This window comes from Stegostoma tigrinum, unplaced genomic scaffold (genome assembly GCF_030684315.1).
Source record: "Stegostoma tigrinum isolate sSteTig4 unplaced genomic scaffold, sSteTig4.hap1 scaffold_63, whole genome shotgun sequence".
NCBI lineage: Eukaryota > Metazoa > Chordata > Chondrichthyes > Orectolobiformes > Stegostomatidae > Stegostoma > Stegostoma tigrinum.
The window spans coordinates 2,357,501-2,383,099 of record NW_026728568.1 but is presented as its reverse complement, the minus strand read 5'-3'; the positions used below and the strand labels follow the sequence as shown (position 1 = coordinate 2,383,099).

General features: G+C 43.1%; 1 protein-coding gene and 1 non-coding gene across 4 annotated transcripts in view; both read left to right on the top strand.

The window, feature by feature from the left end:
• Positions 1-25,599, top strand: part of LOC132209039 (uncharacterized) — a 324,143-nt gene that overhangs the window by 128,581 nt on the left and 169,963 nt on the right. The window lies entirely within an intron of this gene.
• trnan-guu (transfer RNA asparagine (anticodon GUU)) lies at positions 4,863-4,936 on the top strand. Its single transcript has one exon. It is a non-coding gene; the product is annotated as a tRNA-Asn (tRNA).

The window sequence follows — 25,599 nt, the reverse complement described above, 5'->3', positions numbered from 1 at the left end:
TAGCGTGGAATAATGCAATCTTTGTATGTTCCTGCAGACTGCGCGGTTGTACTTAAATTCCAATTTCCATCTCCTTCCATAAATGGTTTTAATTAATTATGGACTAGAAGTCTTGAATGTGGCAGCATATTAAAAAGTTAATTAACATTGACGAGCAGTTTCAGCCCAGTTCTTTTCAGAGTGAGTTATATCGCCCTCTAACTCTACCCCCACCTTCCAAGCTCGAAGACCTACAGACACGTGTTCAGCCATTGCTGCCAGTCTAATGCCACAGTGTCAGTTCAGTTTTTGTTTCCAAGCGCTGATAATTGCATGTGACGGAGCTGCAAGAGCCACACGTCATTTGATGTTGCTTAGACTGTGTTTTGGAATGCTTCTACATTAGAGCCAAGGGTTGCCATCCTCTACCAATTCCCCCTTCTGCCCTCCCCTCCCGTTAACACCTCCCATCCGATGCCCCAGTGACTGCTAACCTCCCACTGTGTGGCTATCCTGCCTGATTGACTGTATTTTCTTGTCATCAGATGAATATCAAGCTTTCCTGCCCTCTGCCTGATTGTTTTAATGACTGGGATTGCTTCCTGCGGGACTGTCGTCTTGAGTGGTTTACATTTCATTGCAAATGATTTTGGAGATGTATGTGTCTTGGTGTAAAGGGTTGGAGTTCAACATAGAATCTTGCAGTCAGGTGTGGCCATTTCATAGTGTTAAAGATCTCTTCCTTTTGCACAGAATATACTTTCAAACTCATCCCCCCCCGTCCTCACAATTTTGCTCCTATTTATTGTTCACTTGTTTGCTTATTCGAAGACTCAAAGCACAAGTTCATGAGTAGACTTAGGCTTTGAATTGAGGGATCTCTAACAATGCTATTCTTTGACTTATATCAGGGTGCCACCAATGTTCACAGAAATGAGCTTGGAGGGTGAGTGTCAATAGCCTGTTCAAACAGCAGCAAAGATCTCCTGACAGCATCAGTTGGGTGCATTCTGTGTTCTGAGCCAGCATGTTGTGCATTCAAACCCTACTCCAGAAACTTGAGCATAAAACCCCCGCTGACACTCCAGTGCTACACTCAGGGACTGCCACACCGTCTGAGGTGCCATCTTTCAAACAAGACTTTATACCGATACGCAACTTGCCCGTTCAGATAGATGTTAAAGATTCCCGTGGTGCCATTTCAAAGCAAGGCAAGCGGAATCTCACAAATATTTGCCCTACGCTAAAAACACATTTTGCAGTTATTAACTGCTTGTAGTTCATGGAACCTTCCTACGCATAAACTGGCTAACACATTTTTACAACAATGGCTGCACTTCACAAGTACCTCATTAGCTGTAAAGTGGAAGCTGATGTTCTAATGATATTACTGTGAAACTATTAATTCAGAGACCCAGGTAATGTTCTGGGGATCCAGGTTTAGATCCCATCATGGTCAGTGGTGGAACTTGAAAAAGTCTGGACTGAAGAGTCGAATGCTGACCATGAAACTGTTGTTGATTGTTGGAAAAGCCTATCTGGTCCACGAAAACAGTATCCTTTGGATAAGGAAACTGTTGCCCTTACTGGGTCTGTTCTACATGTGACTCCAGGCCCACAGCAATGCGATTGCCTTATAACTGCCCTCGAAGCAAGTGGGATGATCCATAAGTACAGGCTTAGCCAGCGACATCAATACCCCATGAGTGAATCAAAAAAATTCCTGAAGTCATGGAAGGAACTACATATATGTAAGTTGTTTTTTTCAGGTAAGTACTGTACAAATGAATCCCATGTTGTAACCTTGAGAATGGATGGGATAATCCAGCAGACCAGTTGCTCCATATCCCTTAACTTGGTGTGGTTTCTTGTGTAATGCCTACAAGGCATCAGTTAATCACTGCCTTTCTGTGCACAGGCAGCACAGAAACAATGGGTGGGAAGCAGCACTGACAGGAGGGAAACCTTTCAATGTAGTATCGCTTTGAATGTGGAACTCTCCAACACAAACAGTGATTGAGGCAAATAGCATCAAGGGGCAGGATGATTTAATGGGATAAGATGAAGAGGGACGGAAAGAGGGTCAATATGAAGCATAAAAGCTGACAGCTGCTGGTTGGGCCAAATGGCCTCTTTCAATGCTGTAAATACTATGTCATATCCTCTTCTAGGTCTGAATATTAACAGGCATTTGATGGTTTGGTGATTTTCAACTTGGATTGGACAGCCTGATAAATTACTTAATTTTTAAAGCGGATTTTAAAAGCAAAGTGAAAATCTTCCTTTTCTCTTCAGCTGTATACTTTTTGCATTATTTTCATTTTTGTTACATTTTTATCTTTATTTCAGATATGTCGCTGATGCTACTTGTGCCTTGGGTGTCAGTAATTTCACCTATTAATTACAGTTATGACTGGGATATCAAACTGGAGTCATCCACCAAGGGAGCGGGGTGGGGGAGGTATGAAGTGGGAGGGGTTTGGTTCAAACAAACAGTAAGAGAAATGCTATCTTGTTCTGTTTCCAACTCCAATGTTTCGTGGAATCAGCTTGGTTAGCATCAGAATGAAGCCAGGGAAGATAATCACTTGAGGTATCTCTCAGTTAAGCTTGATCTTCTTCCTTGATAGCTATATCCTGGTAACATTCAGTCAGGACACAAGCTATTGGAGATCTCAGTGACGCCCCTACCCCCGACCTGCCTCACCACCAGATTGCCAACACTGATTGGATGTATTCCTGGAGGTTTCATCACATGACCCCCTGTTTCCATGGCACTGCAGTCAATAAATGCTTATTTTGAATCTTCAACTTTCTGTTCGGGATGAGCAAAGAAAATTCCAATAAAATGGAAAAGATCAGTTTTGTCTTTAATGTTGGCATGGCTTTTTCCCCCCTGGCTTTGCTCTCTGCAGAATCCAGCACTTCTGACAGTACAGCTCTTCCTCAGTACTGTACGGGGACCTTCCCAAAGTGTGAGGGCTATCAACTGAGCCAGAGCTTACACAGGAAAAAAGTGGAGGTCATCAAGCCTACTCCACTGCTCGGTTGGATCATGACTGCACTTACCCTCAAACTCCATTTACACAAAATAATGTCATTCTGACTGAGATCGGCTAATTGAACACTGACTGGTGGGGCGGGGTAACCAAAGATCGTTTGTATAAGCTCACCTTGACAGCAAAAGCATCAAAATGTTAATTCCTGCTCGCAATTGCATAGACCTGTCAAGAAAGCTGAATGCTGACCTTTAGCTCACGTTTCTACTCCCAGAGGGCCTTGTGTGAAGTTTGTAATTGAAAGGAGCGAGATAATAAAAGCTTTCTCAATACTGAAGGCTGGGATTTTGCCACTGCTTTCTGAAGCCCAGTCGGAGCTGGTCATTTAGATTACCATCACTGAATACCTCAATATCAATATCCTTGGGGTTATCATTGACTCAGTTGAACTTGTCACTAAATACAGTGGCTATAAGAGCAGGTCAGAAGCTCGAAATACTGTGGCACGTAACTCACCTCCTAACTCCCCAAGGCGTGTCCACCATCTATAGGGTGCAGGTCAGGTGTATTGTGGAATACTTCCTGCTTGCCTGGATGGGTACAGCTGCAACGACACCTGGGAAGCTTGATTCTATCCAGGACAAAGCAGCCTCTGGGTGGACACCACATTTACAATCATCCATTACCTCCACATTGCCGCTCAGTAGCAGTAGTGTGTACTATCTACAAGATTTACTGCAGAAATTCACCAGAAATCTTCAGACAGCACCTTCCAAACCCATGACCACTTCCATTTAGAAGAACAAGGGCAGCAGATACATGGGAGCACCACCACCTTCAAGTTCCCCTCCAAGCCACCCACTGTCCTGATTTTGAAATATATTGCCATTTTCTCACTGTAACAGGAATTCTCTTTCTAAGGGCATTGTGGTTCTATATGCAGCGCATGGACTGCAGTGATTCAAGAAGGCAGCTCACCATCACCTTCTCAAAGGCAACTGGGGACAGGCAATAAATGCTGGTCCAGCCAGCCTTGCCCACATCCTACAAGTGAATTGAAAAAAAGACAGACATCCCACTAGATTGAAAAATATGGCCCTGTTTTCATTTGTATCTCTTAACGTAAACACATCTCAGCATTGCTTAAATGATCCTTTGCAATCCGTGCCTTCCTTTGCAAAAACGTAAATGGAGTCATTAAAGTATGGTGGCGCTCTGGTACATGTCATATTCTGGTAGTTTCCTGAATTAATCACAACAATTGCGCCACCCCATAATATGCAGACACTAACGTCTCTTGACTGCCCCTGCATCTTGATTGTTGCCCGGGGTGGGGGAAAGGATGAAGCCAGATATTTTCCAGTGCTTCTTCCACCCCCACCCCCGCTCCACTTTCCAAATCCCCCATTAGTCCTGATTCTTTCACCATGAAATGATGTGGCTGTAAGGTATCCTCAGGCATCTTGAGTGTAGGATAAGCCTAATGTATCAGCCAATGCTTGTCAGTGATGTGTACACACTTGTGACATAAGTATGTGTATTTTTAACAAAATGTCAGAGTGCAGGGGAGAATGTCATTTTGTAAGCTGAGATTAAAAACGGCACAGGAACTCTTTGGGTGGCTTGCCCTTAAACCTTTGGCACCTGGGTTAAAATCCATTCCAGAACAGGAGGGTGGCTGCTGTGTTTCTGATGTGTATGGCACGTGCATGTTGTTAAATGAGTATGAGCTGGCCCCCTGAAGGGAGTAAGCACATTATAACAATCACACTTCTCATGTGTCCCTTTGTTATTCACTGACAGAATGTTCTAGAGGGCCTGGAAATAATAGCAGTTAGTTATTAGCACACCAATTTCAGTGTTTACTGGGACATAACAGTTAAGATCTCTGTGGCGCAATCGGTTAGCGTGTTCGGCTGTTAACCGAAAGGTTGGTGGTTCGAGCCCACCCAGGGACATTTGCCATAACAGTTAAGAATTCAGTTCCCATTTGACAGAAGACAAATAGATGAGACTACCCATAATTTAACTCTTGGTACAAAATCAATAGTTTTCACAGAGATGATAAATATGGTCTGGGGAAATGTCACAGGACTGTAATAGGGATGCTTTAGGCCTCAAGTATAGGATCCCCATAACTGTAACTTCATTCCCAATTCCAAACCTGGACATGTTTGACAACAAAGAAGTTGACAAATCTAGAGAATTGTTAAATACCCAGTACAGACACCTTGCAAGCCAAGCTTCCCATATATATGGCATTAAAAATATGTATCAACATGATGTCTTTTACAGAAAGTAAAGTAGACAGCTAGGTTCAGGCTGTCTGTTTTGATGATGTTTCTAGAGACAGCATTCGACTGATCAGTCCATTACTTGGGCAGGTTGCCTAGAAGTGCCCAAAATATAAACTGGTTGAAGAAAGTCTGCAGCAGAAATCTGTTTTTCGACCGGGCTCCCTGACTCGTGATCAGGATGCAGTGACTTTGTAAACAGGGCTGTAAATGAATTCTTGCAGCCGCAGACAAGTTATATTTTTCCACAGAGTGTAGCTTATCCAGCAAACCATTTAGTAAACACAAACCCAAACAGAGCTGTACTGTCCCTTTCGACCCTTGAGAAACCCATGGAGCCCCTGAAATGCAATGTAATGGACAGCCTGAAATGTTTCTGCAGATCTCTGAAAATTGATCACCACTTACCTAACTAAAAATTTAACTGCTGTTACAATAGTTTTTAATTGTACGGCAGTAGTGTTTGGCTCTTCATAGAAGCCTGGGTTGGTTATTTGATTCATTGTGTGAGTGTGTGTGTGTCTGTATCTGTGTGTGTGTGCATGTGCCAGTATCTGTGAGTATGTGTGTCTGTATCTGTGTGTGTGTGCATGTGCCAGTATCTGTGAGTATGACTCCATACATGCCACAGTGTAGTTGACTCATAACTTGCCTCCAAAATAGTCCACAGCAGGCTACGCAGCATCAGTGAAGCAGGGAAGTTGACGTTTCAAGTCAGGACCCTTCCTCAGAAATGGACATTTATGAGGAAGGGTCCCAATTTGAAGCATCAACTTTCCTGCTCCTCTGACGCTGCCTGGCCTGCTGTGTCCCTCCAGCTTCATACTGTGTTGTCTCTGACTGCAGCATCTGCAATTCTTGCTATCTCTCAAATGGCCTAGCAAGCCATCGAGCCCAAGGAAACTTGGGATGTGCAATACATGCCAGGAACACCCACAATCCATGAACATGAAAAAAAGTTAAACTCCCACCAGGCCCCCAGTCATTTGTTCTGTGCGACTAAAGTTCCCTTTAGTATTATGAGCGATCTGCAGCTTCACTAAGGGACATCTGTGCACTGTAAGCGCCAGATCAATGTGCCGAAAAGTAGACCTATTCAATATGCTTAACATTGTATTTCAGAACAAATTTTGAAATACCCTGATTTAATAAATGATTGTAAATTGGCAATCTGGCTTTGGACAGAATATCTGATCCAAGCTGAATTTCACTCTGAACACAATTGCCTTGGATAAACTAGTTACAAGCTTTCCGAGGATTTGGCTGCACTATAGTACAATTTGACCCAATGTCAGCAACATTGAATATCTGGCCCACATTAAGCAATTGCTCTGCGAAACTTGTGTTGATGGGGAATGACCCTATTAGAATGTATAAAATTGCACTGTTACTTTTTAAAATTTCACCGCACTGGCTAGCCAGCATTTACTGCCGAGAGGGCAGTTGAAAGTCAGCAATATTGTGTGGGTCTGGAGTCACATGCAGGCCAGAGTAGCAGTTTCTTTTCCCTAAAAGAGATTAGTGAACCAGGTGGTTTCTCCCCAACAGTTTCATGGTCACTATTAGACCCTTAACACCAGATTTTTTTCTCATTCCATTCAAATTCCACCATCTGCAATGCCCAGGTCTCCAAAACATTACCTAGGTCTCTGGATTAACAGTCTAGCGATAATACCAACAGGCCAACACCTCCCACTTGATTTATAGCACCTTTATGGGCCCAATTTTAGCCAGTCAAAAAGCATCCACTTTCATAAAGTTAAAATTGGGTCCCAAACCTGCCTATGGAGGCAGGGTGGTGGGATGTAAAATGACGTTGTTAAAACTTTTAAATATTTAATCAGTGCTTCCATTTGCAATAACAAGCCAATTCAAAGCAATACCAGTTCAAATGCATGTGAAGGAAAATGGTCCGCAGCAGGTTATGACACTTGGTGAATACAACACGATGACATGCACGGTCGTCTCTCGACGCAGCATCTTCATTCACCAAAAGTTGCTCATCATTTCTTACCCCATGTTACCGTTGAAGGGCAAGACAAAAAGATAGACCCTGAGAGCCCTGATAAGAGCTGCAGCAATTAAACCTGCACCTTTGGCACAATTGTACACTGGAGCCATTTAACCACGTGGTCTGGAGTGGTTAGCTTATCATTTGAATTTTGAAGACACCCTCATGAATAATCAAATTAGGAAGAATACCACCTTCAATATTGTTTTGCAATTCAACTGAGAACATGCTCCTTAATTTTGGAAACACAATCAGAAATTGCTGGAAAAGCTCAGCAGGTCTGGCAACATCTGTGGAGAGAAATCCCATTTTGGGTGTAGTGACCGATCCTCAGATATGCCAGACCTGTTGAGCAGCTCCAGTAATTTCTGTTTTTGTTTCTGACTTGCAACGTCCTCAGTTCTTTCAGGTTTTAATTCATTATCGTTAATTTTGGAGCTGTTTCAATGATTAGAAATTAATTTTCTCTTCCTTTTCCAGAATCGCTGCAGTTCCCACTCTTTCATCTGAAGGTAGCAGGATAATACCTGTTAATACTGCTGAACAGAGAGACATGATGCCATTCCTTTCAGTTAAACTCAGCACAGCAACTGCGAGAATGACAAATTTCAAAGAACCATAACAATTTACATCAATCAAAACAAAACCCAAAGAAATGCTGGATCTAATTCAGATCCAACCCGACTTTGTACATTACTGGAGACAAGATAATCAGCCGACCTCTTAATGTGATTCAATATGCTTCCTAGAAGCAGCATACATCCACATGCAAGGAAACATTTTCTGCAAATGAAAGATTCCTTTATTGAATTATTCAGAGGCTCAAGGAGCCTATTGTTATCTACTGCTGTCTCCATTTCAGCATCTTGACAAGTCAGAGTTGACTTGCCAGTCAATCAGCACTCCTTTTCTTCCTGTGGTATAAATTGCTATGATCATTCAAAAAGTGGTATTCTTGCATTTGTCCTGATGGGCACAAGTTGCATATCTTCAGCGTCACAGCTCTGTACTGTTCAGCAGTAATCATGTTTTGTACTTCATTTCTTGATTATTTGCATAACACATGTTCCTTAACACCCACTCCCTTTATACTCCGGTATTGTCTCATCATTAAACAGAGATGCAAAAATGAATGTCGGCGTTAAAAATAAGATTTGTGATAGAGAAATAATATTTAATATCAGTGTTTCAAACAATATTCACAAGAGTGGAAACCAAAATTTGATGCTGTTTAAGTGTTTTGAGAAATGGACAAAACCTGCTGCAAATAGCAAGGGATTATCCTGTGTAAGATAATAAAATATGAGGCTGGATGAACACAGCAGACCCAGCAGCATCTCAGGAGCACAAAAGCTTTTGTGCTCCTGAGATGCTGCTGGGCCTGCTGTGTTCATCCAGCCTCACATTTTATTATCTTGGATTCTCCAGCATCTGCAGTTCCCGTTATCACGGATTATCCTGTGTGTTGGATTCTAATTGCTTTCTCAGACAAATGCAAAGGTTTATTGGAGTGGGAAAGAGAAAGGTGGAATTGGTGAAGCTGATCATAGCTGGGGACGGTGACAGGGTGACAGAAATCCAGTCTGCACTGAATAAAACATCCTCTATACGTTTTAGTATTTCACGCTGTCACTGAGTCTAAAACAACATCCTCCTATGAATACTGTCACCACTTCTTCCGTCAGACAGAACTAAAATACATGAAATTATAGTCTTTGTTTTAAAATGACTTCATGACCTTTCTCTCCCTTTTCCCTTTCTAATATCCTCCAACACGATTAACCTCTAAGTTCTCTGCACTCCTCTTAACCTGGCCTCCTGACAGTCCCAAACTTCCATCACAGGTGGCCACGTTTTCAGCTACCTGAGTCTTAAGTTCTTAAGACCCTAAATATCTTTGCCTGTCACTTTTGTTAGTCACCCTCTTGCTTTACTAAGTTTTTGATCACCTATCCCGATATCACTGTTTTTGGCTGAGCATCCGTTTTTAGCTGCCCATACTCCCTTGAAGCACTTTGAGGTGTCGTCCGACATGAAAGGCAGGCTGTACCTAAATGCAATATGTTGCTCTCAATTTATGTCAACATAAAATGATATCCATGTAATTTTTTCGATTTAGTGTTCTATAAGTTATTATAAATGAAGAAAATCAGATGAGAAACTGTATTTTAGAGATATGAGAAGAATGGTCACAAAAGATTATCATTCATCTCATAATTTCCAGTCCCAGGGATAAAATAACACAATAAATAGGAGCAGGAGTAGACAATATTGCGCCTAGGACCTGAATTCCTGCTGAATAGTGACCAAGGCTGATCTTACATTTCAACTCCACTTTCCCTCCTGCTCTCTGTTTCTCTTTATTGTCATAGCCATAAAGGCAATCCTTTTGGTCATTTGTGTGCAATATGTTGCGGAACGTTGCCAGTGGTTTGCCTGGCACCGGATACTAAATCCACTGTGCTGGATGAGTCCTCTGTAAGAATTATAATGTTGTCTAATTTATTGTCACCATTTTCAGGAACACAACCACAAATTTAAACATGGATGTACTCCATTATGCAGTGGCGTAAGCAAACAAAATTGGATGCTGAGTTGAAGAGGATGATGGATGAAGATAAAGGTGTGACCAAATGCTTGACCGAAGAAGCTGGTGGCACAGGGTTGATCTTACAGAGGTTTATAGGTTTCAGAGGGTATAGGTTTAAGATGAGAGGGGAAAGATTTCAAAAGGACCGAAGGAGCAACCTTTTCATGCAGAGGGTGATGCATGCATCGAGTGAACTGCCAGAGGAAGTGGTGGAGGCTGGTACAATTACAACACTTAAAAGGCATCAGGATGCGTAAATGAATAGGAAGGGTTTAGAGGGATATGGGACAAATGTTTGCAAACGGGACTAGATTAATTTAGGATCTCTGGTCAGCATGGACAAGTTGAACCGAAGGTTTTGTTTCCACGCTGTACATCTCTATGACTGTGTAGCTCTAACAGGCTGTATTGAAATGGGATGTAGTGAGTCAGGCATTAATCCTGTGGACTCGAAGAGGACACACTCTTAGAAAAGTCACCCTGGGAATTGGGTTCAATTCTTAACAGCTGACATTGACTTGACAGATAAACCTGACCCAGAGTGAATTGTGATGCTGTTTGTTCCATTCTAGGGGACCCCAGTCACCCATTCTCTTTATTGAACAGTGGTTCCATTTTGGATTCACTCTAAACTAGGCAAGAGGTTGATAACAAAGGAGAACTTTTGAAACTTTTGAAAGTGAAAATTAATTTCACTTCACTTGCTGAAACAGTGTCGCAAACTTGTAATTAATGATGGAGAGATAAAACGTCTTTGATTTATCCAGCCTGCCCCAGAAAATTTGTCGTACTGAGCCTATTAACATTTTGTAGCTGTTTTGTGAGGAGGGAGAAAGTTTCTGACACAATTTTTCAGCACTAAACCTGAAGATAAAAGATCCATTGCCTTCATCCATGCCCAAGCATACAGTGCACATTTATCATTGACCTTACTTGTTGTTCATTGATTTTACTTGGCTGCTGTCTCTGACACGAGGGATTTAATAGCTGTTTATATTCAAGCTGCAGGGAATCTCTGCAGCACCACAAATCCTCCAATCACAAGCTCCTGTTGATCGATATTTTTTGCAGATTTATTTCTGTTTACATAAGGACATCTAAGTTGTGGTGGAATATAAGATTCAAAAGGAAAGTCACTTAGAGACAAGAAACAAAGTGTGATATAAACTTTCTGATTAATATTTAAAATATCATCTCTTTTTAGTTTGGGTTTTGAACTTTAAGTGAGTAACATGTGGATCTTCTGTGTGTTTGAAGTTAATAATTAACTTGTAAGTATTTCTGTAGCCATGGTGATTTCTTTAAAACAGTTTGTGAGGGCTACTTTGACAGTGTGATTTGTTCTTATTTTATTTTATTATTTTACAACCTGGCATTGTAGATAATTGTACCTCAAGGTTTTCATTCGAAATTTTGAGACTCAGGCAGTTTCTTTTCAGCTTAAGGGATCTATAGCTTAGAAGGAAGAGGTTTTTATTTCAGTTTTACTTTATTTTTGGGCATTTCTTGCATGGAGATGCATGTGTAGAGCCATGCATCTGAGAAAGGAATACAGTAAACTTGATTATCTTGGAGGGAGGAGGTACTGAGAGTCCCACTCCAGAAATGTTGGGATAAAACCGTGAAGAGGACTTGAAGCTGAGTTTACTTAGCCTCAGGTGTATGACAGTTCCAGGAATTATCTATCAGAGGTTCCAGTATTGGACTTCGAGACACAGTTATTTTAACCTACCAAGTTATTTGGGAAGAGATTCTGGTTTGAATAATGCAGAAGGGTGTTGTTAAGTACTGTAGGGATATGTTTAATATTATAAAGGAGTATTTTGGGACTATAGAATTCTATTTTTACTGGGTGTTTAAAACTCTTGAATTTGTATTATGTGTAAGTAGATTGATTTACCCATTTAACTTCATTTCTTTTGCATTGTAAACTCCTGTTTTATTGTTAAAATAAAATTTGCAACATTTTACTTTACTTCAGCAAGAGACCACTTAGTTAAAAACAAAACAAAAAATGATCTGGCAAACCAGATTTCAGTCTGGATCAGTCAGGGTTGTCTAGTAATGAGAGATAATGGGAACTGCAGATGCTGGAGATTCCAAGATAATAAAATGTGAGGCTGGATGAACACAGCAGGCCAAGCAGCATCTCAGGAGCACAAAAGCTGACGTTTCGGGCCTAGACCCTTCATCAGAGAGGGGGATGGGGGGAGGGAACTGGAATAAATAGGGAGAGAGGGGGAGGCGGACCGAAGATGGAGAGTAAAGAAGATAGGTGGAGAGAGTGTAGGTGGGGAGGTAGGGAGGGGATAGGTCAGTTCAGGGAAGACGGACAGGTCAAGGAGGTGGGATGAGGTTAGTAGGTAGCGGGGGGTGCGGCTTGGGGTGGGAGGAAGGGATGGGTGAGAGGAAGAACCGGTTAGGGAGGCAGAGACAGGTTGGACTGGTTTTGGGATGCAGTGGGTGGGGGGGAAGAGCTGGGCTGGTTGTGTGGTGCAGTGGGGGGAGGGGACGAACTGGGCTGGTTGAGGGATGCAGTAGGGGAAGGGGAGATTTTGAAACTGGTGAAGTCCACATTGATACCATATGGCTGCAGGGTTCCCAGGCGGAATATGAGTTGCTGTTCCTGCAACCTTCGGGTGGCATCATTGTGGCAGTGCAGGAGGCCCATGATGGACATGTCATCAAGAGAATGGGAGGGGGAGTGGAAATGGTTTGCGACTGCGAGGTGCAGTTGTTTTTTGCGAACTGAGCGGAGGTGTTCTGCAAAGCGGTCCCCAAGCCTCCGCTTGGTTTCCCCAATGTAGAGGAAGCCGCACCGGGTACAGTGGATGCAATATACCACATTGGCAGATGTGCAGGTGAACCTCTGCTTGATGTGGAATGTCATCTTGGGGCCTGGGATGGGGGTGAGGGAGGAGGTGTGGGGACAAGTGTAGCATTTCCTGCGGTTGCAGGGGAAGGTGCCGGGTGTGGTGGGGTTGGAGGGCAGTGTGGAGCGAACAAGGGAGTCACGGAGAGAGTGGTCTCTCCGGAAAGCAGACAGGGGAGGGGATGGAAAAATGTCTTGGGTGGTGGGGTCGGATTGTAAATGGCGGAAGTGTCGGAGGATAATGCGTTGTATCCGGAGGTTGGTAGGGTGGTGTGTGAGAACGAGGGGGATCCTCTTGGGGCGGTTGTGGCGGGGGCGGGGTGTGAGGGATGTGTCGCGGGAAATGCGGGAGACGCGGTCAAGGGCGTTCTCGATCACCGTGGGGGGAAAGTTGCGGTCCTTAAAGAACTTGGACATCTGGGATGTGCGGGAGTGGAATGTCTTATCGTGGGAGCAGATGCGGCGGAGGCGGAGGAATTGGGAATAGGGGATGGAATTTTTGCAGGAGGGTGGGTGGGAGGAGGTGTATTCTCGGTAGCTGTGGGAGTCGGTGGGCTTGAAATGGACATCAGTTACAAGCTGGTTGCCTGAGATGGAGACTGAGAGGTCCAGGAAGGTGAGGGATGTGCTGGAGATGGCCCAGGTGAACTGAAGGTTGGGGTGGAAGGTGTTGGTGAAGTGGATGAACTGTTTGAGCTCCTCTGGGGAGCAAGAGGCGGCGCCGATACAGTCATCAATGTACCGGAGGAAGAGGTGGGGTTTGGGGCCTGTGTAGGTGCGGAAGAGGGACTGTTCCACGTAACCTACAAAGAGGCAGACATAGCTGGGGCCCATGCGGGTGCCCATGGCCACCCCCTTAGTCTGTAGGAAGTGGGAGGAGTCAAAAGAGAAGTTGTTGAGTGTGAGGACGAGTTCAGCTAGGCGGATGAGAGTGTCGGTGGAGGGGGACTGGTCGGGCCTGCGGGACAGGAAGAAGCGGAGGGCCTTGAGGCCATCTCCATGCGGAATGCAGGTGAACAGGGACTGGACGTCAAGTTGTCTAGTAATGACATCTGTTGGGATCGAAACACAAAGTATAAACCAATTGAACCTTGAGGCCTCAAGAAAGACGGAACTTGCATTCATGTAGCACCTTTCATGACTTCAGAGTACATCAAAGATCTCTGAAGGGCCTAGGCCCGAAACGTCAGCTTTTGTGCTCCTGAGATGCTGCTTGGCCTGCTGTGTTCATCCAGCTCCACACTTTGTTATCTTGGATTCTACAGCATCAGCAGTTCCCATTATCACTAAATCACAAATAATGCTCAGTTTTAGAGTAGTTCAGGCTCTACAATGTAATTTATTCTGTTTATATCTCTGTAATGTCAGCTGCCTCAGGCTATCTGCCTCTGAAGCCCTCTCCTTATCTCCAGATTTGATGACTCTTATGCCCCTGCAGCTGATCTCCTGTCCTTTACCCTCTGTCGTATGCTTCCAAACTTCTGCTTCCTGTATTTATCCCATTCCTGGTACCTCCCATTGAACATACCTGCTTTTCCTGACTTGGTTCCCAGGCCCCCAGTTTAAAATTCTTGTCTGTGCACTTAAATCCATTAAATGCCTTGGTCTTCCCCACTTCACTTTCCTCATCTAAGCCTGCAAGCTTCCCATAATGCCCCATTCCTCCATTTCTGCCATCTTATGCCTCACTTTCACTTTAATCCACCATGTAGTAATGCGGGATTGACACTCTCCTGTGTGAACAGCGACAGGTTTTGCTGGCGGGAAGGAAGGAGATGCTATCTGGAGCCTGACAGTTCCATGTGATCTGATGGTGTCCCGACTTAGCTCTTTCTGCACTTGTTCTGTATCTATATCAAGATTAAGGGTGTAATTCCCTTCAATCAACAAACCACTGGTGCCTTCAGCTCTCTGGCACGCAAGCTTTGGAATTCTCTCTCCAAATCTCCGATTATCCAAATTACTTCTTTTCAAGCTGACCTTTCTGACCACACTTTTAGACATGTGGAATCATTGGCCTCCATTTGTATCATAAATGTTGAGTTAGCCCACCATGACTATGCCTGTCAATGAGCAAGACCAGGGCAAACCTCCTAAAATCACTGCCTTTGGCTTGACAGGTGGAGGCCAATCAGCCCATCATGCTTGTTCCAGTCAATAAACAGCATGCAGGCAAATCTCCTAATACCGTGTCTTTAGTTTGACATTCCCCTTTTTATTCCAGTTCCATTCTAGTGATATGTTGTTGTTACATAATGCACATCATGATGTAAAGCATAAATATTGAATCCTGGGAGAGTCAATTCTTGTGCAGAAATATCTTGAAACTTATCTGTAGAAATGTTTAACTTGATCTTTTCAATGCCAAAGCAGTTCCACTGCCTAAAGGAGATGGGAGTTCTGCAATATTATTAACTTTTTGTTGAGTGGAACGGCAAATTCAAATGCTACAGCACATTGTTGCACTTACGCGCGCATAAATCCCGAGCTTCCTTTTCATTATTTAGTATCTGCAGCACTTTTTAGACTTTGAAACACTTTCAAATCATTTGTGAGTCAGAATCCAATATCAGTTGATGACTGAATGAGATGTTCTGAAATGCAGGCCAGATTGTACACTGAAAGACTAAGTGCTACAAGGGCAAGCTACAGTCTGCTCGAGGTCACACCAAAGCGACTTCTCAATTTTTTTTTCTTTGAATAGTGTGTCCTATTTAACATTTATGCTGGCAGCGCCTCTCAATATATGAATGTAATATGATCCTGCCGACTCAACAGTTTTGATAGGAATCATAATTTTACTGAATTATGCGCTGTTGAATGGTCTTTCATCATGTTGTAATCAGTCAAACACAATATCAAAATGAAGGTCTTGAACTACACTTGATATACAAATAGGCCGGATTACTCTCATCTTCAAGATGAAGACTGTCGAGCACCAAGACTTCGTTATGTGTTTATGTACATCAAAGGCGTTAGTGGTGATTTCTACTTTAGAAGCTTATCTTATTGCCATTTGAGGTATGCCAGCAATGACAAAAGCCTTTGCAAGCCCTTGAAGCTCATTCGTCTGATACAAGAACTCTGCAATCATGAGAAGCGATTGTATTTTGAATGGTCTGCGCTGTTTTCCCTTTAGCTCTGTCACACTCTAGGCTGGCTGGCTCCTTAAAGATCTTTCAGTAAAGATGCCGTGTTTTCCTTGGGATCTGTTTCAGTTGCAATTATCAGCCAATCTCCTGCGAGGTCCTTGTTGCCACGATCCTCTCAAAGCGGATTGAAACTTAGTTACAAATCCGCAAATGACAACAGAGACCAGTGACAGGGGAGAAAGAGGTTTCATTGTTTTCTTCAGTTGCACCGAGGGCAGTGGAATTCTGGAAGCTTCTCCTTCGAAACGCTGCAGCAGGTGATATTTTCAAGACTGAGGTTATCTGTCAGGTAAGAGTTTTCAAAGATATTGAACTAGTTAACACAGATGATGTTAAAGTACCAATCAGTCAGACACCGGGATCGAATGGTCACTCCGTGTTTCAATGGGCATTAGAATGTGAACAATAGGAAAACGTGGATACTGAAAATGATTCATGAATGGACCACCATGAAATGAGGCAGTCCGGTGACTGTATTCCACTGCCAGGGGCCTGTATAATGTGGCATTGGGCTTTCACTCCTCAGGAGTTGCTGGACAATGACCTGGTAGATATGCTAGTCCCAGCAGAACTGTTTGTTGTCCACCGAACTGGGATCCCGGGGTTGTTAGATCCTGAGTTGGCCTTAGTGAGTGGCACAGTGGTTAGCATTGCTGCCTCACAGCGCCAAGGACCCATGTTTGATTCCACCCTCAGTCTGTGCGGAGTTTGCACATTCTCCCTGTGTCTGCGTGGGTTTCCTCTGGGTGCTCCGGTTTCCTCCTACAGTCCAAAGATGTGCAGGCTTGGTGGATTGGCCATACTAAATTGCCCGTAGTGTTCAGGGATGTGTAGACTAGGTGTGTTATTGGGGATGGGTCTGGGTGGGTTGCTCTGAGGGTCAGTGTGGACATGTTGGGCGGAAGGGCCTGTTTTCACACTGGAGATATTCTCTGAAAGAGTTATGGATGGAGAGAGATCAGGGAGGCTAGCCTGGGCGATGAGTCCGTCAGCGGTGTAAGTGGGGAGAGGGCGGACTTGTTGGATTTTGAAGGCCAGATGGGAATGTAGGAAGCAGGTTGGGTGGACAAGATCATAAAGTAGGGGGAAATGGCCTCTGTTGCATACAGGGTACAAGAAGTAATCTTCTTCCTCCTTTCCTTTTCACCAAAGCTGGTGATAAACAGCTTGCTGACCCTACTCCTGATCAGTGTATATTTTTATGCTCAGAAGTACTATCACCCACGGCTGAGTGATTTTTCCACCACCAAATCACTTTAACTTTTGTTTTGTTTTCCTTTTTAAACAGTAACCACCACTAGTAAAAGATGTTTACATTTAGATGTTTACATTGCCGAGGCCATTGAGGAAAATGCAAACTATCAACAAGTGTGGAGGTAGGGAGCAAGGGAAGGAACAAAAGCAGAATGGAGTTTTTGGGGGAGATAAAGCAGCATCTCCCCTGCAGTGCCCACCTCTCTCTAAAGGCACTGAGAGTATTGTTGGACATTGCGAGCTCCCTCTCCAAGGGGACCTGGATGGCCAGTATAGAAAGGATGGAGGGCCTGAGTCAAGTTACAGTTGGCCACTGAAGGGCTTCAGTAGGTCTAAGAGCAGGTAGTCTATTGGGTCCTCACTGACCACCCTGCCCACCCTCAAACCTCCACCAATAAGATGGGGACCAGGTTGGGATGGGTGGGAAGGCAATGGACTAGCCACTTGACATATCTTTTGGAAATTGCTTCCCTCCAAAAATATGCTGTCTAGAAGATGTGGACTGTAAAATTCAGCCCATTAATTGAGCTAGTAAACCAATCCTCCAACATAATTCGTTCAGTGATTGATGACTGAGAGGTGTGGTGCTAAGGCAGAATTTATTAATGACAGCTGTTGGCCTTATTGTTAGCTGTGGCTCAGTCTGTAACACTTTTGACTCTAATTCAGAAGGTTACAAGTCCAAGCTCCACTTCACACACTTGGTTAAGAAAGTCCATGCTGATACTGCTGGCCTGGACTGAGGGCAGGTCCCAGGACACTGAGGTATATCAGGGGCTAATTAACTGGGTGTGGGTTGCGGGGAGCCTGCTGTGCTTGGGCTGGGGTCCTAGGCCACGTGTGACACTGGGGCCTACAGATTACTGCCCCTGCCCCTGGCCAAGTGAGTGCTGCATTGTCTCTTGAAACAAGATGTTTAAACCAGAGAGGATGATAATGGTACGATGTGTGAGCTGGCACACAGCACCATGATGACCAGTGGCTACTACAGCCTGGCACAAATAGCAATCCACAACATCACTTGGCAGGTTCATGTGCCTCCTGTGCTCGAACTTGCTTCTGAAGGATTGGCCTTTTCAGCCAATTAGCAAAGGTTCATCACAGGGAAACCTCATGCCTCCAATAGGCTGTTGCTGTACATCGATTATCCCCTATGGATGGGTTGGGCACCATGTTATTTCTGACAAGATTGTGAGGCAGTGCACTATGCATCTTTTCCTTGGTTGTCTCACTCAGACCATATGGGAATATCCACTGCTAATGTAACTTAATTGTGCAGCCCAGTATTGGATGTGATGAATTGCCTGGAGCAGGCTGAGAGTGGGGGGAAAGCTGTAAACTTAGCTGAGCTTGTACAATCTGGACTGGAGCCAAAGGAAAATTGGTAGGAAGATACGATACCTCAGTTGCTAAAGATATTGTAAATGTTCCATGTGAAGTGTCAGACAGGAAATAGGGAAGACAACTTTATCTTCAATCATAAAGTAGATTTTAAAGAAGATTACAAAATCACAGTGAAAGGTGAAGGCCCACAGTGCCGGGCAACGACAAGGTAGATGTTCGTCTAAGAGATTAATTGGTTCATACACCCGGACAAACTAAGAATTTATATCAGAAGCAGGTTTACCTATAGAATAGAATGATGCAGCACAACAGGAAGCTATTCAGCCCATCATGCACTGCTGGCTCTTCATATGAGCTGTGTAATTAGACCCACATGTGCTGTTCTGACCCCAGAGCCCTGCTGTTTTATTCTTTTTGTGTGTTTGCCCAATTCCAGTGACAGTTATGATAAAATCAGCTTTCATTACGTTCGGGGTAGTATCCTAGACCCAACCATCTTCCGCTGCTTCATCAATCACCTTCCCTCCCTCATATGGTCAGAAGTGGGGATGTTCGCTAATGGTTGTACAATGTTCAGCACCATTCGTGATTCCTTGGGTATGGAAACAGTCCATGGTCAAATGCAACAAGACCAAGTAAAACATTCAGACTTGGGCTGATAAATGGCAAGACAAAATCTAAGTTTTTCCCCTTGATATACAGTGACACATTCAACCCCCACTACCAACAACTTAGTGACTATTGGTAACTAGAAATTGAACTGGATGAATAAATACCATGGCTCCAAGCACAAGTCAGAGGCTGGGTATTCTAGAGCAGACAATCCACATCCTCAACGCCATCAGCTAACAATAAATCAGGAAAGTAAAGTAATATTCTCCACTTGCCTGGATGGGTGCGGTTCCAACAACACCCAGGAAGCTCGACACTATCCAGCACAAAGCACCCCACTTGATTGGCACCTCATCAACCATTGCAAACATTCACTCTCTTCACCATCGCCACAGAGACAGTGGCTTGTACCTGCTACAAGATGCCCTGCAGCAACTTGCCAAGACTCCTTAGACTGCACCTTCCAAGTTGCACCTTATATATCTAGAAGGAGAAGAGCAGCAGATATATGGGAACACCACCACCTGCAAGTTCCCCTCCAAGCCTGTCACCAATCTGACTTGGAAATTTATCTCTGTTCCTTCACTGTCACTGGGTTAAAATCCCGGAACTCCCTTCGCAGTAGCTCTGTGAGTGTCTCGACCCGTGATGTTCAGGAAAGCAGCTCACTACCGTCTTCTCCAGGGAAATTAGGGATGGGGAGTAATTGTTGGTCCTACCAGCGATGCCCATACCCTGTGAATAAATAAATAAAGTAAATTTAAAACATTAAGGCAGTTAATTCTAGTTCATAATAACTTTGTTGAAAACCAACCACCTCACATTCCCTCCCTGCAGATTTTGTTGATTACGTCAAATCTGTGACCTCTGTTAAGGGTTTCTTACAAAGTTTAAATATTGAAGTTGACCAATGGGCCTCAAATATTTATCTTCTGCTACCTTGCTTCTGATACTGGTACCCATCTCGACAACAAGTGGACCAGTGGCTAAAGAATAAATCTATGTATTTATATAGCTGCTTTCACAACCTCAGGCTGTTTCATAGCATGTTCCAGGTAATTAATGACTTTTGAAGTGTAGTTGTTGTTGTAATGTAGCCAAGTCATGGACAACAATTCCTCATTAACAACAGTGTGATCATGATGGTTAGTTTGCTTTAAAGATATTGGTTAAAGGAAACATAGTGGCCAGGGATAATTAATTCCATCGGAGAGTCGGTATGTGGGTGTCCAAAAAGCAAGTCTAACAGACTCTGGAGATTCCTCGTCCAAGCGCACCCAGTGCCTGATGTACATTACCAGCATAAGGAAGTGATACCACAGATAACCACTGTCCCTACCAAGTCCAACCATCACCATACCCTGACTCCCCATTGGCCTGGGATTTCCTTGTTGATACTTGGACTCAGGTGGGTGCAGCACCAACATCTGCCACTTCTTCCAATGGTGCTGATGGGCAGTAGAGAGCTACCAAGATCCCATTGGCTGGCAGCCCTCAAGGACAATATTTCCACTCACAGCGTCCTTGGGCGTGTCGATGGTGTCCACTTCATTGCCTGATGGGCACTTTATACAGCAGGTTTCCCCAGTAGAGGTGCCTGAACTTCTGTCTGTTCTCCAGATCTGGGGACTGAGACCCCTGTTGCACATATTAAATTCTACCTGACGCTTTAATTTTAATTCATTGGCTGCACGGCTGTTTGAGATGTCCTGTGGAATGAAAGGCACATAGGTGCCTTTCAGCTATCTAAACTCAAATGAGATATGTGTGTGGCTTGGGAAGCTTTGTAAATGCCAGCTATTACTACTCGGTACAAAAATATTACCCCATTTTTGTTCTTCCTTTGTGGGATACATTTGACTGAATGTGGTAATGGAAGTATTGGAGTAAAATTATGGGCAGATTGTGCACTGCATTAATTATTCTGATGGCATGCCTGTTACCCAGTGTGTTTATGATGATGGCATATGGTCTATGCACTGGTTTAAAAGCTCTGCTTGTACTTGACAACTTAAGGGAGAATTTGTAGCATTGATCTATTGAATATTTGATTTCATCTGCCAACTTTAGCAATTAATCACAATGATATAACTGTTTCCAACGACCTCTCTGTCTTAAATGCAAAAGTTAATAACTTGAGGAGTATTCTGTTAGACTCTGTTGGGACTGAGCCAGTGAATTACAGATGTTTGGTTTAATTAAATCACTGTTTGCACTGGATTATTGCTGGAGCAAATCCAACTAACCATTTTAAATAACCTAATAATCTGGGGTTTCCTGTTTCATCTGTCTGCCAGTGAGCTGATGGGAGATGAAATAAAACCATAAAATCACAAGAAATGGCAGCAAGAGTTGGTTATTCAACTCTTCCGGTCAGTAAGATCATGGATGATCTGGTGGTGGCCTGAACTCCAATTTCCTTCCTGACCCCCTCAGTATCCCTTGTCTCCCTTATTAGAGGAAACATCTCTCTAAGCAAACCTTGAATATCAATGACACAGCCTTGACTGCTGTCTGGGAGAGATAATTACTAAGAGTAATGACCCTTGGAGACAAAAAACTTATCTTCCCCTCCATCCAAAATGGGAAACTCCCCGTTTTATGTCTGTGCTGCCTGTTTTCAGATTCTTGCATGAGGGGAATCCTGATCTCGGCATCCACCCAGTCACACTCACTTAAAGTCCTTTAGATTCCAACAAGGGGACTTCTTGTGCTTCTAAATTCCAATGAGTATAAGCCCAACCTGCTCCAACTTTCCTTGTAAGACAATCCATTTATCCCAGGGATAATAGGAACTACAGATGCTGGAGAATCCGATATAACAAGGTGTAGAGCTGGATGAACACAGCAGGCAAAGCAGCATCGTAGGAGCAGGAAGACTGATGTTTCAGGCCTAGACCCTTCATCAGAAAACGGTCTCGGCCTGAAACGTCGGCCTTCCTGCTCTTGTGATGCTGCTTGGTCTACTGTGTTCATCCAGCTGTATGCCATTTATCCCAGGATTCAGCCTAGAAAACCTTGTCTGAACTGCTTTCAGCGCAAGTATATTTTCTTTCAGGAAGAACAGTGGAAACTGTACCTAGTAATGCCCCGTATAGCTGCAGCAAGTCATCCTTCTTTTTATTTTTCAACCTCCTTCCAATAACAGCCAACATCCCATTTCCCTTCCCCAAGACTTGCTGTAGCTACATGATAACGTTTTGTGATTCATGCACAGTGACATCCAGAGCACCCTGAAACATGGCATTCTGCAGACACTCTCCATTTGAATAATCTGCTTCTCCACACTTCCTGCCAAACTGGACAACCTCACATTTTCAAACATTACACGTCATCTACCAAATATTTTGCCTGCTCATTTAACCCATCGATATCACTTAACACACTCTCTTTGGACTGTCCTCATTCAGAGACAGCAAGAACTGCAGATGCTGGAGCCAGAGGTAACACAGCGTGGAGCTGGAGAGTATCAGAGAGGGGAAGTGAAGAAGGGTGTTCCTAATGACTGGAGATTGCAGAACCAAAGGTCACAGACTAAGGATACACAGTAGAACGAAGATGAGGAGAAATGTCTTCGCCAAGAGAATGGTGAGCCAGTGGAATTTTCTATCATTGAATATTTTAAAGACAGAGTTAGATATTGTTCTTCGAGCTAAAGAGATCAAAGAATATGGGGAGAAAGCAGGAACAGGAATGAGCAGGCATGCTCATATTTAATGGTGGAGCAGGCTCAAGAACTGAATGGCCTACTCCCAGTCCAATTTTCTCTGTTTCTATGTTAAATTGGGAAAGGGGAATGGATAATCCGGTAGTTAATTAATCATTGCTTTAAGCATAAAATTAAACGGAACATTTATAACTCACTGACCTAGTTCCAAACACATATAAATAGGATTCAGACTTGATTGATATTCCCCAATAAGGACAAACCAAAGTGCTTTGAAACAGACAAAGTGTAGTCACTGCTGTAACATAGAGAATGTATTTACATAAGTTCCTACAAACAGTAAATTTACTTGCATGAGCTCCCACAAACTGTAATGTGATAATGACCTGATAATCACTTTTAGCAATGTTGATTCCAGTGAGATCTCACCTGTTTTTCCTCTAAAGAATACCATGTGATTTTTTTAACTTCCACCTGGGAGAGCAAACAAAGGTACAGATTTATCACCAATGCAGCACAGCAGGACAGGAAATGAGAATTGTTACGATTCCAGCTGCTTCAGCAAGTGGAATAGTCAAACCCCAGAATAAAACCTGCCTCGCTAGATCTTTTTCCCCTTTGTCAAACCTTGTGGTCTTTCACTGAAACATAAGCACATCAGACTACAGATTAGATTTTACCAATAAAACAGAAGTTTATTACATTGAAGAAATAAAATAAACCAAAATATCAAATATAGCAGTTTCAAAAATTTCAGAACACATTGCAAAAGAAAGTTACCCATGAGAACTTTCCCCTTGACTACTCACAAACTTAAAGCTTAGCCTTCCTCAGTTTTTTCATAGTCTGCAGAATTCTAACAAAATACTTTAACTGTTCTAAACAAGAGAGAGAAGTTACAGAGACAGAGACTGCATTGTTTTAAATGACAAAGGAAATGCTTTTGTAAAGCGCAAAAAGTGTAGCAATGAGATAAGTACAGGAATAAAAGATGGATCCAGAAAAGGTGTGAATGCTTTCAACAGTTCCATTACCAGCAGCTTTCCAATACAGCCGAAGACAACATGTTGCTTTATTCTGAATAATATGCACTGAGAAACCTCAGCCAAGATTGCTTCTCAGTGAATCAGCCATGAAACTCTCTGAGGAATACTACAATATGATCAGTGTTACTGCTGTGGAATGCCTACTGAATGTTTAATGTTTAACCACACATCCATAAGGCAGCCCCACAGTCAGTGCACCATCCCTTTACTACCATACTACATGGGCTAGATATAGCTTTCACCTCAGTGGGCAAGAACTTAAATCCAAAAACCTTACAACTCAAGAAATAAATAGTGTTAAAAACCAAAAGAACTGTGGATGCTGTAAATAAGAGACAAAAAACAGAAGTTGCTGAAAAAGCTCAGCCGGTCTGGGCAGCATTTGTGAAGAGAAATCAAAGTTAAGGCTTCAGGTCCGGTCACCTTTCCTCTGAAATAAATAGTATTACTCACTGATGTATAGCTGACAGTAAAATTCGGCCTTTTTCTCTCCATAGATTCTGCCAGGCCTGTTGAGTTTCTCCAGCGCTTGCTGTTATTTCAGATTTCCAGCATTCTCAGTATTACGCTTTCAATGTAGGCGTCAGCTGGCATACCCTTGGAGGCGTTTGTGTCCTGTTTAGACCTCCCCAATATGAAAACATGTATATGGACATGTGGTTATCTTAGGAAACGATGTTGAAGCATCCCCTAGGCAGGGATGTAAGATGTAGCAATTTCCCCAGATCTTTAACTCCTGCAGCGAGGCGCCAAGAAGCTTTGCCTAGATTTCGGAATGGGCTACAACATGGAAAATCTCCTATACTGTCTGTAATGAATATAGTATCCATTGTCAATCAATTCTGGAGAGGGATTCAGGAGATGAGATTTTTATGAGTAAGGCCTGTGCTCAATTGAAGTGCAAAATACTGAGTTTAAATTCCTTTCCTTGTACATTATTTTCATGTAACTGCAAAATGAATTTGAGATTTCCCATGTATACGAATGATAAACATGCAGCTCTGAAGATGTTGAAGAAATTCACTTTATTAAATAGTGCTCCCCATCAATATTTGCGAGTGAAAATGGATTCTAAAGTGAAATTTCATATCCTACTAAAACAGTGCTGTGTCCAAGGGCACAATTAACTTGTATTCAATGCTTGTCTTTGGGCAAATAATGTGCACAACAGAATCATTGGTTGTTTCCCTTCCGGATCAGAAGCACCTCTGTTAGTCCTCTTTCTCTTCTACAATGTCGAAAACTATACAGTCTGCTCCCAACAAAGTTTTTTCATTTATTCTTCTTTTGCTGGTGCTATGATTCCAGCTGCTGTTGTTACAAGCCAGGCCACATCCGAGAATGAAATCTGACTTGATTATCAATTTTTCTTCAATTTAGTGTGGCAGCCTTTCACTGAAACATAAGCACACAAAGCTGCACATTTGGTTTTAACAATAAAACAGTTCATTGCACTAAAGAAAGTAAAATACAATAAAGCAAACCAAACTAACTATATAACACAGTTTGAAAGGTTGCAAAACACAACAAAACAGCATCCCATGTACTCCCTAAAACAGTCACTTTACAGTTACTTAACAATCTGGAGCGGTTTTCTTTCTCTATCAAATCTGCATGTTAGATTTAACTGCTTCTGCTCAGTTTCTGTCCCTCAAATTGTGGGGTCTTCCTCCTTCACCATTCACACAACTGAGAGTTTAGACTTCCTCAGTGTTTTACTAATCCACACGGTTCTCCCCAGACATTCCAGCTCTGGAAGTTTCACTAACTACACCCTTT